The following is an 18,751-nucleotide window of genomic DNA, read 5'->3' on the forward strand; positions in this document are numbered from 1 at the left end:
CCCACCCGCCCCCAACCCACCAAAATCACTCCCATGATGTGAACGACCTCATTGTGAATTGCTTCATCTACAGCACAATTACATCATTCATGTCAACGGTCATGGCTCTGAAAAAAATTCAAAACTATATTAAAATAATTAACACTATCCAACGAAAATAACCTCACACTACAGCAGATATTATATGGACTCAGGAGTTCGGGTAGCAATTTAAAGTTTGGACACACCGCTGATCTTCCTACCCATCCCACCTCCTGACCCCCACCTCCATCCCCCTCAGTCTAGTGTTCCTGAAATTTGATTGCAGGCATCAAGGTTGTAAATACTTCTGCTTGCGTTATTTCCTAACTTCTGCATCATTGTGAAAAATGTTATCACTAGCATGAGAATGGGCAACATTTCGAATCGCTGATTAATTTCCCCACTACTAGAAAAATAAATTTATACACAATTGCGCATTCCTTCCTACATTCATGCATCGTGCTACCAATATGGCAGCTGAGGAAAATTATCTTACTCGATTTCAGAAAATAACCCATATTACAAAGCTCATATCAAAGCCCAGAGAATGGAAGTGTGTTTTTTTCAAATATTGTTCTCACCAGTTTACTGCCCTCTCCTCCTATCTTGAAGGCATTGACTCCTTAATGGGATACAGTTCCACAGGCGCTGCTCATCTTCTGGCACTTTGCCCAAATGCCCATTAATCATATGTAGCTTCAGTAGGCATTGCCCCCCAAGGCCCAATCCTGTCCTCACTTGACATCCTACATGTGCACTTCCAGCATAGGTCACTGGATAGCAATCTAGATCAAAAATTTGGTCACTTTTACCTCTCTCTAACCCATGGGTACTAAGACCAATTGAGACCGAGAGTTGAATAACCTGAGACTTCCCTAGTTTGTGTGGCTTAGAACCTCATTGGGTGAGGCTTTAGAGGAGCTGCATTTAGTTTTAATACAAGACAGGACTAATGAAGGATACAGTGACACACACTTTAAGAAAACTAAACTAAAATATATCAGAGATTACGAGATGAAAGCTAAAAATGAAATTAAAGTACTTAACAGTTTGTAACAAGAGCTCTAGGAACTAATCTGCTACTTTGACCAGCACAGCATGTCTAACACTTCTGTGAAGGGGTTAAATGCCAAAGAGCAGGTGCATGGTCCCAAGCTTATTCCTGCCTCTACGGGTAAAATGGTCTCAAATGGACCCCATATTTGATGGAGCAACTGGTAGTATAGAGAGAAAGAGATCATTTTATTACTTATTCAAATCTTCGTGATCTAGTTGTGAATTCTGATCTTAACCTGCTTTTTAGTAGCGCCAAAATACATACTACGCTTCTGGAAGGACCTTGTTCAACATAAGTTTAGCTTTGGCTGAAAAATATTGTTGATTGTTTCTGATTTTGAGATGCTTATTTACAAATCTAGGGATGGAAGACTTTAGAATAAAGGATGGGCTATCTTGAAAAAGATGAAGAACTTGGCAGCTAGGAAACATTCAGGAGCTGGTTCTTCCAGAGGACTGTTTGAGTGTCATCTGGTAAGCATGGACCTCCCCAGCACTGGGTCACCTGGCATGTAACCTATTGAGATTCACTTTACTTATTTTCTGTTTGGCTTGAGTATAAACATACACTAAAGATCTTAGTTTATTATTGTACCATGTTATTTCAATAAAAAAAATTTTTAAACTACAATGCTCACAAACAAAAGTCTTAAAACAACAGACACTGATGGGGTGAAATTCGATTTGGGCGGGGATGCAAAACGCACGACCTCACATTGTATTCCATTGACTTCAAGTGAACTGACTATCGGGTGGGGCGTATAACTGGCACTTTACTATGTGATCAGGACATACATATTTCCAGAGGTACAAACATTGCTTTGTTTCTGCAAGAAAAGCCAAACATGGCTGAAGCTGGTATCAATAACAGCAAAAACTTGCATTTCTATTGTGCCTTTAATGTAGTAAATGCCTCAAGGTACTTCCAAAACCACTTTTCCAATTACAGTTGTGAAGTAGAGAAATGGAAAATATAAACTTTTTAAAAAAAACTTGCACATTTTTATTAAAAGATACATTTACTTAAAATGGCTCCAAATACGTAATTGCTGTTTCTCTAGCAAACCTGCCATATTGCACACATACAAGTTAATAACCTTGCACAACTCAATTGTCCGGAATTTCCTGGATCACACACCCAGAAATTACATTGGATTCTGCGCTGATCTTGCCAATGGGGACATACACCGAAATTTCCTGCGGAGCTTATTTGCCTACATAAAAACCAACATGAAATAAGCCCAAATGCATAAGAGCCACCAAAAGGGGTAATAGTGAGTGGGTTACTGTCTTCTGCCTCATTCTCACAGCCTTTCGATTCTGCTGTTCCTCTTCCTCTTCCCTGATTATGCAGAAGAGGGTTATACCCATGAGGAAGGCCATTACAACTGTTTAGTCCTTCTGAACATGTGGGGGGGGAGATGGGTATCCAAATAACTTCGGGTGCACTGAAACTGACAGCACTCTGCTAAGTATAGTATAGATGTCAGTAAGAAAAATTACGAAGAAAATCACTATCAAACTCCAGGAAACTCATGCGAGCTGGTCTTTTGCATGGGGGCAGAGCCATCTAAATGAGTGGCAGAGGTCTTTGGCGGATGTATTTCGGAAGCAGCTTAAATGATGGAGGAAATTTGCATGTAGTGATGTTTCAGCATAAAACCGGCATAAATCAGTTACGTGTGAATTTCCTCGAAAAATATGGGCCATCGCCGCTCTTACACCATAGTTATGCCAAAGCTTTCCAGGAAATTCCAGGACTCTATAAATATTTAATTAAAATATTCTGATTGTCATATTTTTAAAAATGAAAAATTGCCCTTTAAAGGGAGTATTTTTTTACAGTTTCTCTTTTGTCCATTATGGAAACATGACTATTTGGAGATAACATACCCATCCAAAAAATAACTACTGCAAGCACAACAATTTGGATTTATATGGGATCTTTAAGTCAGAAAGCATCCCAAAGCACTTTAGAGGGAGAGGGCAAGAATAGATAAAAGGAACAGAAGGCGAGCCATAGTGGGAGAGCTAGGAATGATGACCAAAAGCATGGAGGAAAATATGGACTTTGAAGGATTTTTAAAGATGGGGATAGAAGGAAAGAGCCAGAGGGTTTAAGGAGCAGATTCCAGAGAGTAGGCCCAAGGCTCTGCTATGAAGGGAGGGGAATGCACATAAGACTTGAGTTGGAGAACTGAAGGGTGCAGGAGGGGTTATGAGACTGGAGGAAGTTACAGAGATAGGGTGTGGTGAGGGCTTAAAAGACAGGAAAAGGATTTTAAATTCAATGGGCTCGATTTTACCAGGCCTGCGGGTTTCTGGCGGGTTGGATTTCGGGAGCGTGGTCAACACGCTGGGTGAAATTAGTGGGTTGCCTGCGCGATCATAGCAGGCAACACACTAATAGGAATCAATTACCTGCTCCTCCGGGGTCCACGCTGCTGGTCTGCGCGTCGGGCGGGCTGTGCATGCGCAGTACAATCTGTCAGCTGGAGGCTCTCTAGTTAAAGGGGCAGTCCTCCACTGACAGATGCTGCAACCAATGGAACAAATTTCAGCATGGAGCAGCCCAGGGGGAAGGCTGCTCCCAGTTTAATGATGCCTCACCCCAGGTATCATCAGATGGGGTGAGGAGGAGGGCGAAGACAGCGATCTTCCACCCGGCGGGCGGGAGGAAGCGGCCAGCCTCTGCCACCAAGAAGGCCTGGCTCGAGGTGGCAGAGGGGGTCACCTGCGCAACCAACATATCGCCCACCTGCATACAGTGCAGGAGGCGCTGCAATGACCTCAGTAGGTCAGCCATAGTGAGAACACGAAGTCTATCCCCTACACTCCATCTGCCACAACACTGCCCCAACCCCACATCTCCTTCGGCACCGCCAACACTACTCTGTCACATCACCCCTCATACCCACTCAAACCCCATCCTCATCTTACCTCCACCTACTCACCTCGCCAGTACTCATCCTGCCACTAACACGCGACCCAATCCTCATACAATCTCATGGCTCTATCCCATACTCACCCTCTCGTGCATCTCCCTCACGGCCAGCCTCACTCAACCTGCCACCACCTGTGCTGCAGCCACAGGGCATGCATCACATATGTGCAGTAGGCAGTGTAAGGCAAATGTTTCGTGAGCATGAAGGGGGTGCACAAGGGTGTCGGAGGGTCTGCCATGGGTGTTACCTATATTGAATTTCAGAGCAACAAACAGCACACATTATATTGGCACCACCACTGCCATGTCTCCGCGAATCCTGTCTGTTGTGTCCAATAATGCCCGCTCCTGGGTATCACTATGAGGACCCACCACTGATGCCACCCATCGTGTTACTGCAGAGTAGGTGCAGGTGTATTTGCAGAGCTCTTCCACGCAGACGACTGAGAGACATCCGAGGTGTAGCCGGCTGCGCCCTGGAAGGATGCGGAGGAGAAGTTGTGGAGGGCAGTGGTGACTTTGACAGCGACAGGTAAGCAGTTGGTGCTGGGGCCAGCCAGGAGCTTCTCGGCATGAAAGAGCCTGCAGATCTCCACGACTACATGTCGAGCGAATCTGCGCCTCCGTGTGCACTGCTGCTCGGAGAGGTCCGGGGAGCTGCGCCTCGGTCTGTGGACCCTGTGGCGAGGGTAGTGCCCTCTGCGATGCGTCTCTCTCTGCGGTAGCCCTCCCTCCTGCTGTGCAGGTGGGCGTGCAACAACCCCGTGTTGGGGGGCTCCACGTCTCTGCAGCGGACGGCGTGGACTGCTAGGCTGCTGGGGCTGGTCATGCTGTTCGTCCTCCGAGGGTGTCCACGCACCACCCATCTGGCAGGTGTTGGTCTGAGGGGTTGTGCAAGTTAGGTGCGTGGTTCCTCGCACTGGGGCTGCAGTTTCGTGTCGGTCTGTCCTCTGGCTTGGCGGGGGGTGGTGGGGGGCAGGGGTTGCCCTATGTGACGCGGTGGCCTCCTGCGTGGGTGAGGGCTCTCCCCCGTGGGGTGCACCTTGGCACCTGCCACAGGCTGCTGGCTGCAACACGCCTGGTTGGAGAGAGACTGTTACCCCCAGTGTGGGAAACACGCTGCGATGCAGGTGAAATCCCACACTTCCTCTTTTGACAGCTGATTCAGCTCATTAACTGACCTCAACAAGCAAGGTAAGTACTCTCAAGTGGAACCCCGCTGGCTTTAATTACCTGCGGGATTCCCACCAGCGGGGGCCACACATGCAGCCCCGCACGTCATCGTGGCGCGATCCAGTCACGTGACCTCATATCGGGATTTTCGGGGCCCCCCCGCTGGAAACCCGCAGGAAACCCGACCCTAAAATCGAGCCCAATGTGTTTGGGGGACAGGGAGCCTTGTAGGTAATGGAAGATAGGATGATGGGTAAGTGGGATTAACTGCAGGACAAGACAAGGGCAGGAGGTGGAGGATGGGAGGCCAGCAATCAGGACTTTGAAGAATATGATTTTAGAGGTGATAGAAGCATGGATAAGGATGTTGGCAGTGGTTGGGTAAAGTAGGAGTGAGGATGGGCAATGTTGCAGAGATGGAAATAAGCAGTCTTGGTGATAGAAAGGATGTGGGGTTTGAAGCTTAGCTGTGGGTTGAAAAAATGCCACGGTTTTGCATAGCTTCACACATAGAAATTGGAAGGAACCAACAAGTTACAAAAGTGAGACATATATTTGACAATTAAAGAACACAACAATCCATCTGAATCCAACCTAAGGCCCTCAGGGAGTCTAGCAGTAATGAGTACCGTGAAACCAAGTCTAAACATTAAAGTTCAAAGTATGCATAATGTTTTGCATTAAACATATACAGTTGCATCCTTTTGAGTTCTTAGCATTTATTTTTACCAATTAAATCAGGGTTAGGTTTTGGGAAAAGTTAATTTTCTGAATTTGCAATACATAAGTACTGGAACAAAGCAGTTCCTTAATTTCTATTGGAACAGCTGATGATGCCTGGTTTTATGCAAATTAATTTTGATTTGTATATTTGCATATTGCAGTTTATTTTTCCTAATTGTGGCAAGCAAAGACAAAATTCACAGCAAAGATTGAATTTCACAAGACTGGTGGCAACGTTAAATCAAGGGCCAAAAGCGGAGTACATGTTATCCATTTGACTGCAGCTGACCCCTTTCTACATTTGATGTGTTCAAGTGGAAGATAATCTATTCAACAACAACAACTTGCATTTATATAGTGCCCTTAACATAGTAAAACATCCCAAGGCACTTTGCAGGAGGGTTATTAAACAAAATTTGACAGTCTTGAAAACACATGGGATCATTATGGACAGAAATATTTAAGAATTTATAAATATATAAGAAGTGGTTTAATATCTTAACATTTTACAGGAATAAACAGTTTTATATGAATGGAGATTTACATTAAAAGATTTGACTATTCCCTAAAGGAGATCCAGCTAAGCATGGAATGATTTAGAACTCTTGTGTTACTAAAGCAGCAGTGTTACTCACTAGCTTTTTGTTCATGGTTAAAAACCCAAACAACATCTTACTCAAAAGGCAACTATGAGGAACGTTACAAGACAAAATACCATAAAGTAATGTGACATGGGTATGCGCCTACAATTCCACACAGAGTAAGATCTTGATTTCAGTCATGCCATTGAGAAGTTGCTAAGTGAAGGCCAGCATTTTTCCCCACTTGAGTGAAAAAAAACCTCTAGAACCAATAGTTCTTTTTTAATAGGTCTCTTTTACTTCCTGTGTAGAATCTGAGATAAACCTGCCAACTGACAGTATTCCTCAGCTTTATGTACTGGAGAGCAAGAAAATAAGAGGGAACAGTACTGACCCCCAGATTGATCACAGTTGGATAGTCTGTCATATGGAGCAGCAAGGCTCCTGAGCATTATCTAACCAAATTGTGCATGGAACTACAAGAGGAAGTTCAAATTGTTTATATTCCATTGATCCTTATTTGCTGATGTAATCTGCATCTCAAGGTCTTTATATGCTCAATGTAACCTCTGTGAAATGTGTTTTTATGCTGCAGTTATACTGCTACATTCACATTGATGCAGAGTGGTGTCAGGTGTGTATCGATGTAAAAGTGGTTGACTTCAAATCCACTAACAACAGCTTGCATTTTTGTCCCACTGTCCAGTAAAATGGCCTAGGCACTTTACAAAGGAGCAGGAATTTGGGAGAAGGGTTACGGAAGGTTAATAAATGCACAGTTGAAGAGATAGGTTTCGAGGAGGCTTTTAAAAGTGCAGAGAGATATGACAAAGTGGCAGCTCTCGAAAGGGAATTCAGAGTGTTGATGCGTGAGACTGTAGGCTTTGCCACTTATGTAGAGTGGAATGAACTGGGAACACATAGGAGGCCAGGGTTGGAAGAGCAGAGAGTGCAAACTTGGACACGAGCTGTAGAATGTTTCAGAGGTCGGGTGAGGCAAGGCCACGAAGGGGTTTATAAATAAAGACAGGATTTTGAAATCAATGCACGAGGACAAGAAGCTAGCAAAGAATGGCAAGATTAAGAGTGATAATTGTGTGAGACTTTTACAAGAAAGGATGCCAGTGACGTAGGCATCATTCCCTGACACTTTCTACCACCACATTGACTTGACACGGAATAAATTATAACTGCAGTCTTGAGTGAAGCTGGGTTTAAAAAGTGGTCCACCATTTCATTTGAATCTCTTTAGCACTTTATAAATTTTGCATTCAATCTGTTTAATGTTACATGCTCTCAACCCATCTCTCTGAACATTAAGATATAACTGAAGAGGGAGTGTATCTTTGTAGATGTATGTAAGTGCACACGTTCAGAGCTCTCTCTTAAAGGGTACTCTCCTACTGCTCGACTCAGATTGGTAGCATTGCAGCCTACCTCTCTTTGTTCAACTGGAAGTATACAATATATTACTAAGTTACATAATAAATGAGCTGAATTGTATTAGCAACTGGTACAGGCAGCGCAACAGTTAACTCAGCAGCAATTTGAATGTGTTATATGAAGGATGGCAAAGCCAAATGTAGCAAACCGTAATTTGTCAATGTTTTAACCAGACGCATTATCCTGTTTAATGGAGAATAGCTAAAATTTATCATAATCTGTTCTGTATGTCTTTATTTAATGAGATACACCTTCTCTATCTTTAATTTTGCAGGCTGTCAACCTAAATAGCACAATTTTCTTCCACTCAGTGGAGTAATTTACTTAAATCTATACTCAGTAGAGAGGATGCACACAATTAGAGAGAGCAGTCTACTGTAAAAACGAATTAAAATTGATTGTGTTCCAGTGAAAACGAAATTTGTAATGCACTAATTGGATTTTACCCAAACATCTGCAGCAAGCTGACTTGATTGTGCTGTGGAACACTCACAAATAAAATCAGATTCATGATGAAGATCACATGAAATTTTCTAAAAATGGGTAATGCGATTGGAAAATGAAATTAAAACATTGCGGTAATGATGCTACAGTGGTGGTGTTGAGTGATACATGCCAATCAGGTACCCACATGGGCTCTCTCTTTCTGTTTTCATTGAGGTAATAATAGTGATGAATAGAATGTTTTCAACTCTGTGTCCAATAATGGTGGTAAATACTTCTTGGCCAAGTGTGGCATAGAGCCAATGCAATTTAGACTCCCTGAGAATCCATGCCTAGAAGACCGTGTTCCTAGATCTTGGAACACTGAAGTTTCACACTGTACATTTACATTCATTGGCAATTGCATTTCTTGAGTCTAACCATGCTCCTATAATATTCAGGCTTTCAAAACCCAAGATCAGCAACATTTAATTCACATCTAATGGGTTCTTTTCCCAGAGAATGATAGACCTCTGGAACAGGCTGTGGCTCGAGCAGTGGATGCCAATCGCTGAATTCCTTCAAGCAAGAGCTGGACCTGTTTCTGGCTAGGGCAGAGATCACCTCTTACAAAAGGTAGGTAATGTAATGCATGGAATTATCAGGGCCAGAGTGATCTCCTGGACTAGTTTCGATCGCCAAAGGGGTCAGAGAGGAATTTCCCAGATTTTTTTCCTCAAATTGGCCTGGGTTTTTATCTGGTTTTTCACCTCTCCTAGGAGATCACCTGGTTTTGGGTGTATATGCTGTGATACACAAGGTATCATAATTGTATGGGAAAGGTTAGATGAACCAGAGGGTCTTTTCCTTTTTGTCATTGTTCGTATGTTTGTATGTTCGTATTACTACCTAATTTATCTCATCTTTTTTACTCTTTTCAACCTCAGCCCTACACTATGGGTTTTGGCCCTTCTCCTTGGTTTTGCAATGTGAAATAAATATGAATGCAATTGTGATCTTTAATGGTTTTTGTGGTCGCCATCAGAGGGAGAACAACTTTTTTCCCTTTGACTTGGGTACAAATCTCATACTGTGATCAGAGCGTAATTCAGAATCCTGTAGTAATGCAGTGTATCAATGGACTGATCAGGTGGGCAGAAAAATGGCAAATGGAATTCAATCCAGAGAAGTGTGAGGTAATGCATTTGGGGAGGGCAAACAAGGCAAGGGAATACACAATAAGTGTGAGGATACTGAGAGGTGTAGAGGAACAGAGGGACCTTCGAGTGCATGTCCACAGATCCCTGAAGGTAGCAGGACAGGTAGAAAAGGTGGTTAAAAAGACATACGGGATATTTTCCTTTATTATCTGAGGCATAGAATATAAGAGCAGGGAGGTTATGCTAGAACTGTATAATGATGTGGAGATGCCGGTGATGGACTGGGGTTGACAATTGTAAACAATTTTACAACACCAAGTTATAGTCCAGCAATTTTATTTTAAATTCACAAGCTTCCTCCTTTAATTTGGGGTTGTGTGGTGTCGTGGACACTGTTCTCTTCGCTTTCAAGAGAACAGCGTCCACAACACCACACAACCCTGCCACGGTAACCTCTGCAAGACATGCCAGATCATCGACACAGATACCACCATCACACGAGAGGACACCACCCACCAGGTGCATGGTTCATACTCCTGTGACTCGGCCAATGTTGTCTACCTCATACGTTGCAGGAAAGGATGCCCCAGAGCATGGTACATTGGCGAGACCATGCAGACGCTGCGACAACGGATGAACGGACACCGCGCAACAATCACCAAACAGGAGGGTTCCCTCCCAGTCGGGGAACACTTCAGCAGTCAAGGACATTCAGCCACCGACCTTCGGGTAAGCGTACTCCAAGGCGGCCTTCGAGACACACGACAACGCAAAATCATCGAGCAGAAATTGATAGCCAAGTTCCGCACCCATGAGGACGGCCTCAACCGGGATCTTGGGTTCATGTCACGCTACACGTTACCCCACCAGCGAACAAATGTTATCTGTTTTTAATATAACGGGTCAGTTGCTGTCTTTTCTATGTTTCTACCTCTCTATCTCTGTTTTTTTTTGGTGATTTGTATATTCGGAGACCTTGTAGGTAACACCTGTCTGTTTGCACACTGATTGCCTTGGCAACGGGCAGTTGAAAAAACTGTCTGTAATCACCAAGCATTGTTCTGTGATTTATAAATGCGATTTCATTTCGAGGATTTCATTTCCAACAACGTTCACCTGAGGAAGGAGGAAGCCTCCGAAAGCTTGTGAATTTAAAATAAAATTGCTGGACTATAACTTGGTGTTGTAAAATTGTTTACAATTAGAACTGTATAAAACATTGGTTAGGCCACAGCTTGAGTATTGCGTACAGTTCTGGTCACCACATTACAGGAAAGATGTGATTGCACCAGAGAGGGTACAGAGGAATTTTACGAGGATGTTGCCAGGTCTGGAGAATTTTAGCCATGAGGAAAAGATTGGATAGGCTGGGGTTGTCTTCTTTGGAACAAAGGAGGCTGAGGGGAGATTTATTTGCGGTATATAAAATTATGATGGGACTAGATAGAGTGGATAAAGAGGACCTATTTCCTTTAGTAGAGGGGTCAGTGACCAGGGGGCATAGATTTAAAGTAATTGGTAGAAGGATTAGAGGGGAGCTGAGGAGAAATTCTTTCACCCAGAGGGTGGTGGGGGTCTAGAACTCACTGCCTGAAAGGGTGGTAGAGGCAGAAACCCTCAACTCATTTAAAAAGTACTTGGATGTGCACTTGAAGTGCATTAACCTACAGGGATACGGACCAAGTGCTGGATAGTGTGATTAAGCTGGATAGCTCTTTTTCGGCTGGCACGGACACGATCGGCCGAATGGCCTCCTTCTGTGCCGTAACTTTCTATGATTCTACGATCACCAGCTCGAATAATAAGTATGAGCATACTGACATTTTGGGGATTAAAATCTGTACTAGTTTAATTGATTGCATTATAAAAACATTCCATTAGTGATATCAAATGAAACACTATAGCTTTCCATGGAATTTTCAGCAAAAAAAGTTTTATTAGTGAATAGCCCTGGACAGGTATTCATTTTTCAACCAAAAAAGTCAAATTTTACATTGCTGCTCCCCCCCCGCCACCAGAGGTTCTTAATTTTGTGAAATAAAATCAGAAAACATTGTAAACACTCAGCAGGTCAGGCAGCATCTGTGGAGAGAACAAACAAGTTAACGTCTCAAGTGTGCGAACTCTATGTCAGAACTGGAAGATATTACAGATGAGCAGCATTTAAAAAAGGAGCAGGACAAGGGGAAGGAGAGGGGGGAATGTGGTGCAAATAAACACACATACAGGAAAAGAAATAAAATGGTCTGCAAAGTACTTAAATGGAAAACAAGAGATAGTTAATTGGCAGAAGTGATATAAGCATATGACAATAGGAGACAAGGGTGCAGACCATCCTGCCATTATGGTGTTACCCCTTCTATCAGGCTCATTCTCCCTTCTGCCTGCCTATCCCTCATCCTTTTAGCTACTCGCACACTCTGGCCTAGAAATTCAATCGCACGGTGTCTGTTTTACAGAAATGTGTTATCAGCAAGGCCATTGGTTTGCAAGTTTTGTGGAAAAAAACATATGAAATGGCAGAATGTGATTTCCAATCACTCTTAAAACTTTTCGAATTCCAAGTAATAAAACAGAGTGTGACTTACTCAGATACCAGAAACCAGGGACCCTAATTATAAAAGGACACAATCATGGAATCTGACCCCAAGGTATCAATAAAAGCCCTAGAATTCCATGTAATGAAATGGCTTCGACTTATTCAATCACTATAAACCAATGGCCCAGGTGATCAGTAGAGACATTAGGATTTAGGCAAAGACATGAAAGGGTTTGTTAAAAATAACATTGCAATCCAGAATGTAGTCCACCTCTGAAAGAAAGCTGCTTTTCTCAGGCTTGTACAGGAGTACATCATGTGACATGAATACTTATGTTGTCACAGATTTAAGTATCTGTAAAAATTGCATGCAATTGTAATGGAATTGGATTTTCTAGCCAGAGATTATTAAATTGTTACCGCTGTTTTAATCATCCATGTTCAATTAACATAAGAATTTTTAGGCACAGGAAAAGGTAATTAAGCCAAACAAACCTGTCATTTTTGATTGATCTCGTTAATCTTAATTTGGCTTCTCACCATTTCCCTCTATCCCCCCTCTCTCCAGCGGATCATCTTGATGAGTTTTGAACCAATTTATTCTGTTGATCTCAACGGCCTTCCTTTGTAACTTGTTCTATAAATCTATCACTTAATGGAAAAAAAATTCCATCGGCCATTTCTTCTCATTCCTAACTTTACAATGTTAAACTTGTGCCCCATGGTATTTACATTCTTTGCCCTAGCAAACAATTTTCTTGCACCAGTTTTATTAATTCTCCTGAAAATGTTAATTAACTCAGATTTAAGTCTCTTTTCCAGAGAGCAAACCTAACATTCTTAACCATTCCCATAACTGAAATTCCTGATACCATGTTGTCCACTTCTATACGCTCTCATAAGCAATATTTTTGTTCCTATAATTGTGAGCAGAACTGTACACAGTACTGTAGCTGACATCTAACCAATGCCTTATACAGTCGCCCTACGACACCTTTTGATTTGTAATCCATTCCTCTGCTAATGCAACCCAGGAACTTATTTGTTATTTTTAGGCAGCCAAGCACTAGTCTGATGATTTTGTAGATTTTTCCACTAGGACCCCATGATTTCTTTTCTTAACAGAATGCTGTATGGTTATTCCATTTAGCACATATTCCCTCCTTGGTCTTTCTTCTTTCCAACTTGATAAATTCCCAGTTGTGGATATCCTCTGTTTCCTGTTTGTTTAGACCAGTTATTTATTCATCTCTATACTTTACCCCCTATTCTGTGACTTGGTGACTTCAGCCGTTAATGACTGATGTGGAACCACGTCAGAAGTTTCTGAAAATTGAAGTATATAATATCAACTGCATATCCATCATGTCAGCAAGTTAGTTAAGCATGGCCTGCTCTTCCTGGATCTATATTACTTTTCCTTTAACAAGTTAAACTTTTCCCAATATTCACCCCACTCGGCCTCTTAAAATCATTTAATAGATTTTCCTTACCTTCATTGTAGCGTTGACCTTCAGAGCGTTGCTAGGAGAGAGATCTCTATCTCTCACAGTCCTTGGCTCTCCTCATGGCAGAGAAGATCCATACATCTGGGACCTGAGGTCAGCTGTGAGGGTCAAGAGCCAGGTGCTTCTTGGCCTTCCAGGGATGGGGGGTGTGGAGCACATTTCCAGATGTTCGGAGGATAATCTCTGTTCAGTGCTCTGAGTATAAAATTAGAGACCAATCGTATGAGCTTGTTGGGGGCCCAAAGATGGAAAATATTTGTCAACGGGTAGGTTTATACACAGGTTTAAACGCTGAGATTGTCTAAGAAGGAGTGACTTTCTTCACATACTCTGGACGTTGTTGAAAGAAGGCGCACTACCCAGCTTTCAGCGAACAGGGCTCGCGACAGAGAACTAAACTGGCTGAGAAGGTGAGCAATTAGGAACGATGAAAGAGCCTGGGTTGATAAAATTGCCGACGATGTTCTTTGAAATAACAGAACCAGAGATCCATTTACAGCATTTATGACTGAGACATCAAGGCCCCTGTATTTCTGTCCCTATCAAAAGTCTCAGATGGATGTCTGTTGGCAAATCAGAATGCACAGATGAAGGGAATACTTCAATGGCCTACTTAATCGTCCACGCACCCCTCCTTCTAGTGTGCTGTCCCAGGTGGCTTCCATGGCAGTACCTGATCCGAGCATTTCAGTGTCTTTTCCATCACGAGAGGCAGTCATTAAGGCAATTACAAGTATGAAGCTGGGCAAGGATCCAGACTGTTGTGATGTATCAACAGAACTTCTTATAGCTGATGGGGATGTAGTGATTGACTACCTACCAGTGGTGAAGCTGGTGAGGATTAGGACCACCGCAATCATTTTGAGGTCAGCCAACGTGGCTTTAGAGGACCACCTCATTTCACTCCCAGCAACTTTTGTCACCCATCCTCGGTTTCCAGGAGACGTCTTCGGCCTGCAGCTGTGTGGTTCCCGTCTTGGCCTTCATACTAGGTAAGTCGGCATTCCCCAGTTCCCAGCTTGGTCCCCTTCCTGCCAAGTCAGCCAAATATTGAGTTTGATCCTCTTTAATCCAATTAGCCAAACCTCGCTCCATCACTGCTACCAACACCACCACTTTGCTGGGTTATGGGAATTTTTAATTATTTTCCCTACAACTCATGTTAAACTTATAAGGGGTGAAATTGGACATGGGCAGGGCCGCAAGACAGGCGGGATCGCGTTGGTCGCCCATTATTCACTTCGCCCGATATTCAGTCCCATTGACTTCAATAGAACTGAATATTGAGCGAGTTGTATAACAGGCAGTAAAAGTGATTCTAATCCCCCCCCCCCCCCAATGATTCTAGAAACAGCTAAAACTTGCTAATCCATAACTGACACATGCATGTCAAATTAACATTTCCAGCCTGAAAACTTGGACAGAAACACGAGTTATAATAACCCTGTTCTGGTGAGCCAGGACACATATACCATGATATACCAGACCTGGCTTGATAACCCAGGACTAGATTCTGCCAGTCATTGTACCCTGGACATTACTGTGAGCATATTTATTGTATGAATACTTAGCATACTCATATCTGCTTCCTCTCTCCGCTACCTTAACTGAGGTGTTAGCCTGCTAAAATAGTGGAGAGAGAAATTTGATATGAATATGTTAAGTGTTTGTGAGACAACATTGTTCACAGTAACTTCCAGACTCACATAGAATGGACTTGCAATACTTAGTTACAGCTCTCATGGGCTGTATTGTTAGTTTCTTGATGCTAGAATTAGCCTCGTCATCAGAGTCACACCAGGAGCTATGTCTTACAGAATGTAAATCTGTGATTGTAAAACACCCCTTCTAAAAAAATGTAACTTATACTTTGATGTTTCTCTTATTTGATTTGTCACTAAAATTGTAAAACAGATGCTCACTAACTAAGAGCATGTGCAAACTATCAATCCAATCCTGTCATCACTTACACGCCCTCAATCAACACTGGTTTCCTGTTTTGATTTACACAAGATACTAACCTTTCCAGGTTGGTTTATTGACTGCAGTGGCTTCCATTAGGATCTATGTAAACTACCACCACTGGAATATTAATGCATTGGTATGTATTAATCTTCAAATAATTAAACAATATGCAATCTTGCTGACAACTCTACCTGAAGAAGTCAACAATAATTTTAGATAGAAAATATTTAGGTGTTTGTTGACACAAAAAGAGCATAGTCTATCTTTGTAGTAATAGAATATTTCAAATTATTCAATTCTGGTTTCATCGATGGTGCATTGCCTGCCCATTAGGGAAGTTGTGGAGGTGAGCAATAAGATTAGTGCAGTTTAATAGAATTAAAGACGTACAGGCAAATAAACAGGAAAATCAGATCAAATAGAAAGGAAAAAATAATTGAAGACACACAACATAGCAACAGCTGTAACCAAGATATTTATTTTCATAAGTCTTTTTGAAGGGCTTAAACACTGTGATTACCTTTTTTCAAAATCAGACAAAAACACGACTGAAAATATGGATGTGCCAAGAGCAGTAATCAGCTACATCTCTGTTCTACGTCACCTAGATTTCCTGCCAAAGGCATCTAGTTCAAAGATTTGAGAGGCCAAACTTGCCCCTGTTAGATTTCACTCGAACTTCATGCTGGACTGGAAAGACAGTCGGTTCAGACTAGAAGAAGTTAGGTATGCCCTCCATCAGAGATCACCCATGCTTCATGTGTGGGAGGCCAGTTTTGCTTCTTTAGGCATTACTTAACCCTTTTATGTTGTTGAATAGATGCCTTAGTTCAACTTATGTCCCTGATAGACCTCATGGAAGATGTCCTACCAGGTCTAGGGCAGACTCAGTTCAGAGAATGGTGTACCTTTCTCGCCGTCAGCCAGACTTCTGACCGAGCTGCAGGAGGCCAAATATTTCCTCAGAATCCACAGCTCAGATGCACAATCAGATTGTTATGGTTTGTGCCTCATAAGAGTAGTACAAGGCCACTAAAACAGCATAGTACAGACAGACAGATATAGAGTTACAACGAAGGCATGAGCCTTTTAGAACTGGGATTGGTTATACACAAGTAACAAGTTTACTGAGGCACAGATTGCTATAGACCTGCAACAAGACTAAAGCTGCATAAACTAAATCAAGTCGGGTTTTCCGTGATAAATTTTTCTTACAGATACGCCTGTAGGGTTTACGATCAGAGAGTAGAACTTCCATTCAATGACGTTCAGGTACAAATGTTTAACGCCCTTACATCACATTCCTATGTTTGCTATTTTTGGGCAGACATTAATGTTAAATGATTTATTTTAAATCAGTTAATGCCTATTTAAAAATAGCACACACAGGAACGTAGCAACAGCATGCGAAGCATGCGTACCTGAACTTCACCAACTGGAAGTTCTATCCCCAAATGCTTGGAGCTCTCATATCACTGCAACTACTTTGTAACATGACTGCGTCAGATCTGATCTCTTCCCATTCAGCCTTCTGCTTGATATTTACTCATCTCCCCTCCCCTCTCAGCATGCTGCTCAATGCTTAGGGGTTTCATTTGCTATGTATTGGAGCTAATAGTCATGATAAGTGTCTGTTAAGAGGTTGTCATTTTGTGATTTGGTATTAATTACGCAGTCATCAACTTTTGCCCACACTCTTAAAATGAATCCTGAAAAAAATATTTCCAACACAGACAAAATTTGTTAAGCGATAGTTAGTGTGGAACATGAAAATTTATTCAAGACTGACTTCATTCCCATTTAAAGCTGACATTAAAATATCAGACGGCATCGTTCAAACAATGAGCAGAACACAAAATATTGGCTAAAGGAGGGGTCTTTCAGTGAAATTGCCAGCATGGTGTTGCATCAAGTCTGTCAGTGTTAGATACTTTTGAGGAGGAGGAGCAGAAACAATAGGACACCGTGGCCTGAGAAGTTTGAAGCGATAGGATGTGAAAATTTGGACTTGCGATGCAGTGTGAGAACTGCCAAAATGTCACGTACCTGGATCTCAGTTAGGAACAACGTATAAGGAGGCTGCATTTTGACAGGCATGTGATCTCAGGCCTGTGTCAGCTCTTTGAACCAGACCTACAGTCAAGGAGCAACATCCAATGGCATTGTCAGTGGAAGTGAAAACAACCACTGCACTAGCCTTCAAGACCATGTGCTTCTAGGAACTAACTGGATAACACCTAGTTCTGCCATCATATCACTGAGGTAACATTTGCTTTCTTCTGCCGTGCATTGACATACATCAATTTCAACATCATTCAGGCCCTGTACAGACTCCCAGCCTTTAGTATTAATAATAGCTTGTCATTAACAGTGAGGGATTTTATCTAATGCCTGCCACTACCAGTCTCAGCACAGTGATGCCTGTTAAAGGCTGTCTTCTTCTGCAAAGAAAAGAACAGGATACATTGATGGAAATGTAATTTTTTATAGAGAAGCAAAGGCTGCACAGCAGTTTATTTATTGCCAAGTCTAGTAGGTTGAAATGTGAATATCTTGCTGAGTGAAGTGGAGAAGCAGAATGAATACTTTTTTGTAGTCTATTCTATACTTGCATAAGAATAGTTAGTGAACAACCTCTCACAGCTACAAGTAAGCATGGCTATATTTTCTAGCCTATTCTAATACTGTTGAAATATCTTCATTGCTTCTCTTTTGTGTCCCACTTACAAGATATTGAGTAAATTTAGGTTAATAATGCTCTTGTGTGAAATTATTCAAGAAAGCATTGTTGACACCTGCAACCATCTTGGACAAGCATTTTTATCGATGTTAAATAATTGGCATTTATATCCATAGATAATATAATGTAATTGACAATCATACTCATATATATCTATGTAAGATAACTGACACGGTTTACATTGGCATTTTTCATCAACTCAGACACCTTTTTCACACACCCTTCCATGTATAGTGGGTTGTTGATGCTGCATTGCCCTCCTGTGCAATTGCCCCCTATAGGTGCAGGGGTCTGTTTAATAGTGGGTTGTATTTCTGACCTGAAGGTGAAATTTCTCCATTTCCTCACACCATGCTCAATAATGTGAATGACCTCATCAGTAAATTGGGCCTAAGATTTATTTCTTCCACTCGTGCTCCAATTTTCATAACCCATAACTGGATTGACACACTGAGCGTTATTTATAGCACTTACA

The sequence above is a fragment of the Heptranchias perlo genome, chromosome 19, assembly GCF_035084215.1.
Source record: "Heptranchias perlo isolate sHepPer1 chromosome 19, sHepPer1.hap1, whole genome shotgun sequence".
NCBI lineage: Eukaryota > Metazoa > Chordata > Chondrichthyes > Hexanchiformes > Hexanchidae > Heptranchias > Heptranchias perlo.